This window comes from Neopsephotus bourkii, unplaced genomic scaffold (genome assembly GCF_033783945.1).
Source record: "Neopsephotus bourkii isolate Nb327-2 ecotype Australia unplaced genomic scaffold, CSIRO-AGI_Nbou_v1 NB_1060, whole genome shotgun sequence".
NCBI classification, from domain to species: domain Eukaryota; kingdom Metazoa; phylum Chordata; class Aves; order Psittaciformes; family Psittacidae; genus Neopsephotus; species Neopsephotus bourkii.
This window is the reverse complement of record NW_026901548.1, coordinates 1,735,752-1,741,509: the sequence shown is the minus strand read 5'-3', so window position 1 is coordinate 1,741,509 and position 5,758 is coordinate 1,735,752. Positions and strand designations below refer to the sequence as shown.

At 48.5% G+C, this 5,758-nt stretch overlaps 1 long non-coding RNA gene across 1 annotated transcript; it reads left to right on the top strand.

Moving 5' to 3' along the window:
• The first annotated feature begins 2,094 nt into the window (after window positions 1–2,094).
• LOC133216729 (uncharacterized) lies at window positions 2,095–5,123 on the top strand. Its single transcript, XR_009726705.1, has 3 exons — window positions 2,095–2,379; window positions 2,885–3,027; window positions 4,219–5,123. It is a non-coding gene; the product is annotated as an uncharacterized LOC133216729 (long non-coding RNA).
• The last annotated feature ends 635 nt before the right edge of the window (window positions 5,124–5,758 follow it).

The following is a 5,758-nucleotide window of genomic DNA, read 5'->3' as shown; positions in this document are numbered from 1 at the left end:
CAAGCCTCCAAGGGCAGCAGAAGGTCACAGCACAAAGCCTGCCCCAGGTCCCGTGTGTTAGAACCGGGCAGGGGGCTCATTCTGCCGCCTTTATTCCCCCCCTCTCCCCCAGCCTGCTCTGGTTAATAAATGCACTGATGGCTTGGTAAAACTCAGCCAATCTTTGCTTTGGGTGGAGGAGCTCAGGTCCACAGCAAAGAGCCAGGCTGGGATTGATGGTGAGGGGTTGAGCTGTGCCCCAAGCCCCTCACAGCACGAGTATTATCACCCACATTTATACTCATAAATTCTGCTTCGATTGTGAGCAAATAAAACCATATCTCAAGAAGGGAAAGCTTCAAACTGGCCCCTCCGCAAGCCCCATGCCAGGAATATTCCTCACAGAGGAATCCCAATGGCATGTTCCCCAGCCTGGGCTGCCTTTCTGCCTCATGCATGTGAGACAAGCACTAAACACGGCACAGCCAGCCCAGGGCTGCTCAGCACCGGCTCACACCCAGCTGGGCACGGCAGCAGCTCGAAGCAACTCACAATGAGAAGCATGAAGAGCCCTGTGAGGGGATTGATGGCTGTTTGGGGGTGAAAGGAGGAGCTGGGGGTCAACCCCTTCCTCAGCACCCTCTCTTCACATAGGGACCTTGTTTTCTTCCCTAGCTCGAGCAGAACCCAGTGCAAGAAAACCCCTTCTGCTTCAGAGAGTGTTTCTGATAGCCAGAACCACCTTTCCCTTTGGAAATGGGGTTAAACCTGGGATCCTGCAGCATTTTCAGTGCTGCTCCCATCACCACAAGAGCAGAGCCATCTTTCAATGGCCATTAGTATAAACCAGCAGCCGAGTCATTCACCTCAGAGCAGGGGAGGTTTTCATCAGCCCCATTCAGCAGGAGCCTTAAGAACCGGCCAGGGCAGCCTTAAAATCAGCAGAACAAAAGCCCCCATATAGCTCCTTTCTTGCTAAAACTATTCATAAACATCGCACATTGCGTCAATCTCTGAAGGTCAAAGTCATCTTTTTTCCCTCATGGAAGCTCTTGGGGAGACTTTTGAGCCTAAATGTGCTGCTTTAAGGAGCGCAGTTTTACCTCTGCTCAGGTAAAACACGTTGGTGTGCGTTTGCTTCCTGCCCTGGTTGTATTAAAGCTGTTTGGCTGATGATGCCGAGCCCAAAGAAATGAAAGAAGCTGGGAAATAAAACACAGGAGCTCCTGAAAGGATTTGTCTTGATAATGAAATACCCCCCCACCACCAGGCATATGAAGCAGCTTCAGTACCTCTTTACCGAGCTTTCCCTGCACCCTCTTTGCTAATACAAAAAGGCACTTTGTTAACATAAAAAAAAACTTTCTTTTGCTAGAAAAGCCATTTGCTTCCAGCTATAACAGGCAAAGGAAACACAACGATGCCTGCACGCTGCCGGAGGGCCACAAAGGCTGCCCAGCACAGCCACCCCTCTCCATACAAGCACCCCACAGCCGGGGTATGGAAACCTCGCTGTCAAACTCAATTAAACCAGACAAAGAGGCTCTTATCTCTGCTGGCAATGAGAAGGCAGCGGGCAAAGCGAAGTATGAGAGGATTGCCAAGGAGTTTGCCCGTGAAAATCATTATGTCGCAGAGCCTAAAACGAGCTGGGCCACCAAGCTCTGGGGATTGCACAGCCCTTGAGGGGCAGCCTGCCGTACCCGAGCCCACAGATAACCGCTGTTATTGTGATCAGGATCATGCTGAAGGCTCCATGGAGCTCAGGGCACCAGCGCAGAGCCCTGGGGTCAGCCGAGCCCCACCGAGGGTCAGAGCTCCCCTCAGCGCGGCCGCCATTTCCCCCTCACTGCCGCCATTTGCTGCCCCCCGCCCCTCGCAACCGCCCTTTTACCAACGCCGGGCCACGCCCCCTCGTCAAGCTACGCCCCCATCAAGCCACGCCCCCCTCGTCCCTCCAGCACGTAGCCGCGTTGCCTAGCAGCGCTGTAGCCATGGCAACGCGCGTATACAAGCAGCATCGGGAGCGGGATGGGTAAGAGCCGGTGGGGATGGGGACGGGGGGACCGGCACCCCGAGAAGAGCCTGGGGATACGGACCTCAAAAGAAGCTGGGTGTGAGGGGCCATAGAGGGCCATGAAGGCTGCCACAGATCCCAGTGAGAGATGATGGGGTGGGCAGTGTGCTGGGTGGAGTGTTGCATGATGCTAACGGGGTGACAGGTCCCATCCCTAAAATGAGCTTCCCTTTTCTCTTTTCTTACATAAATATATCATCTATACAATGGTGGGCAACAGGCTTTGCAGTTAGGCAGCGTTTTAGCCCAATGCTGGCACAGGTAGAGGAACCCATGATGCCTTTACCCAGGACACTGAAATGTGGGGCATCAGGATTCAAAAGGTAATGTCCCAGTGATTCTGAATAACGCTTCTCCATCTGTGAATTCCCCTCAGAATTCCTGGGGAAAAAGATAGCTTTTACATATATATAAAAAATAGATATAGATATAGAATCATAGCATGGTTAGGGTTGGAAAGGATCTGAAGATCATCAAGTTCCAACCCTGCTGCCATGGGCAGGGACACCTTGCACTAAACCATATATAGATACAGATATAGCTATAGATATGGACATAGATATATAGGTATAGATACAGATACAAATACAGATCTATATAGATTAGATATAGATATACATATAGCCTGTTTCTTCAGTGTCCGTGGGAAACTGAGCTCAAAAGTCAGCTGTTGGGATTGTTCCTAGGCAGAGTTCCATTGTTTGAGTCAAGAGACAGGCCCATGGAGTTACTTGTGGTCAGCTGCAGCAATGTGTTAGTTACAGAAGTTTTCTAGAGATCTTTGCTGAGGTTTGGTGTGGGTTTTGAGTCTTATCATGTTTTATTTAGGAGATGTGCTTCTATAAAGGATTCGTGAGAGAGAAGGGGCTTTTTGCTGTCAAAAACAACATCACAGACACTGTATGTCTGCAGCACTCATCTCTTATTCCCTTTGTAATTACACAATGTTAAAAGATCCTTCAGCAGAAAATGTGGGAAGACACAATCTCTTCTCCCAAAACTTACTGTTCCGAGTTACAGAAGCAACACGGTGACAGGCAGCAAATGACAGGCTGGGGAGAAGGCTAAAAGAGATCTCTAATTCTATCACATTAATGAGCTCTTTCCTTATCAGCCTCAGCCCTTGTCCAGATCTGCTAAGTGGCTTTTCCTAGAGATCAGATGTCTGTGAATTAGCTCCTTTGGTTACACTGATTTTGGACAGTTCAATCTGAAGAGCTGAGCTGTTTTCAAAGCCTGGCTGCTAAACAGCAGCTGAGCCCTTCTCAGAATCAACCCTTGTGCTGGACCAGATTGTGAGCCCACCCAGGCAATACTCAGGGCCTGAAGGGAGAGCCTCCAAGAAGTCTTCACTCTCAGACTTCCCTATGTGGAAAGCCAGCTGTGGGAGCCGGAGCACTGGGATGCTCGTGCTAGAAGCCACTGTTCAGACTGAGCTTGTGTGGCCGCATCCAGCCCGAAGCAGCAGTGATCCAGACTGGCTTGGGAAGTACTTTGTGCTAGCCTAGGAAATGCGTTTAGGGAGAAATCCATCTTGTCTTCATTTGGAGAAGTGTTTTCTGTGCAGTGTGCACTGAAGCAATCCTTGCTCTCCTCTTTTCCACCTTGGGAATGGATCTGGCATCTTGTGGGGAAAACCTGAGCCCCAATTCTTCCTGCTCCAAGGCTCTTTGATAACTTCTGGAGTGGTTAAATTAAGTACTGTGGTGTCAGTCTCCTGAGCTTCTGTCCACAAGTAGCAAGCAGCAGGGAGGTGAAAACCTGCATTTTCTTACAGGCTCCCCAATGTAATGTTTTAACAACTCATTTATAAGCAAAACTGATGACAAATTATTTTACTCTGAGTTTTAAGGGCACTGACAGAAATATAGGAGTTTTCAGCTTCAGGTAGCTACAGACTTGATTTTTACTGCTTAATAACCATATAAGTTTGCTGAGAAGAATCCAAGCTACATTTGCTATACAGTAAAAGCAGCACAGACACCAAGTCCCTGTAAAATACACAGGCACCTTCACTTAAAACCCACCAACTGCCTATAAACCCCCACAGAAATGTGTGCACGCAATCTGTAGGTACATCCATACACATTACTGGGGTGCACAGCTATTTTGAAGTGCATCTGGTAGCAGATGACTAGAACTGACACTGTTTTCATCAGCAGCTATCCCAGCAATGACTTGGGGCTCTGCACATGCAGCCTTAGAAGCCGCCTCGTGCGACTCCTGTTGAGGCAAAGAAGCATCGTGCTGGTGCCTTTGAACCTGTGCACCACCACGTTGAGAGTGAAAGGGGAATAAGCACACCAAGGGCCTCAATAAACACGGATTCTCTTGTTCATTGTCACCGCTTAGAAATAGCAAAAGCAGCCTTGAGTTGTGCGCAAGTCAAGTCCTTCGCCCCAGGTTCTATAATAAGGCCCTCTCATGCTTTGCCTGCTTCCCACATGATGTGTCCTGAGTCAAACAGGGCTCGGGGTAGGAGGAGCCTTCATCAGACAGCTGGGGAAGACTTCAGGAGTTTCAGTTCCTGAACAGGTTTTGTAACAACGGGGCCCTGGAGCAATGGAATAGGAGATGCTTTGGCCAAGCTTAGTCATGAGCTGCAGAGGCTTCAGATGGAGCTGCTCCTCCTGGAGCGAGCTGCTCCTCGGGCAGCAGGGGCAGAGAAAGCAGAAGCTGCTCGTGGCAGTAGGAAAACACACGCTTCGAGATGTCTTGCATCCCACTCACAGCGTCCAATGTCATCCTTAAGCCACTTCCTCCCCCTCGTCAGCAGCATCCTGTGTGATTTCCTGCCTTGTTTTGTAAGAGCTGTACAAATGAAAGGATTCCTCCTTTGCAGAAAGCCAGGTGCTGTCTTTAGCTGCTTCTCTTTTAAATCTATTTACAAACCCCCTTTTTAAAGCATTTTTCTGAAAGGTTTTCTTTTTTCTCCCTCCCTCCCCTTTCTTATTTTCCCTGGAATTCAAAGTATTTCTACAGTCAAAATCCTTTTCCTGGCTCATTCTTTTGGTTTGGGTGCTTTGGGGTTTTTAAATACATTTACTGTTAACACAGAAACCCCCAAATTCACTGTTTCTGTTAGGAAATACATCTGCAATACAGCAAAGTTTTTATTCTTCACTGAAAGCACTGCTCTCAATTGGGCTTTATTCCAAGAAGAAGTTGATTTCCTTCCCATCTTCATCCAAAATCCACTGCGAAGAGCAAACGTATTCAGAGTAATCAGCATGCACCATGCACTACTCCTACTATAGGGATAGCACTCCCTCCCACAGGCACGTAAAGCTGCTTACTCAGTGCTCAAGGCCAAACTCTGATACTACTTTGATGAGTCCTAAATGGAGATAAGTTGGCATCTTCTGGCAGCTCTGGAATCTGAGCTTTGGCAGGAATTTCACCTCTTTTACACTCAATTAGATTCTTTCAGTCTCATTCAAGCTGCCACCCACATTCCATTGTGGTCTAGAAATGCTCCAAACTCCCGAAACTTTCTTCTTTTGTATTCCTATGGAAATGAAAGCAAGTTACCTTCCTGTGTTCACCAGGGTACCCATCACTCCAAGGGGAACCCAGCTGAGGCAGACTGCTGCCATCCCACCAGATCCCTCTGCTCTGAACGTGTTCTTTGTGCCTTGTTGGTTGCCTGCTTAAAGTCAAACCCGTTTACTCAATGTCTGTGTTTTAACTGAGGGCTGAAAC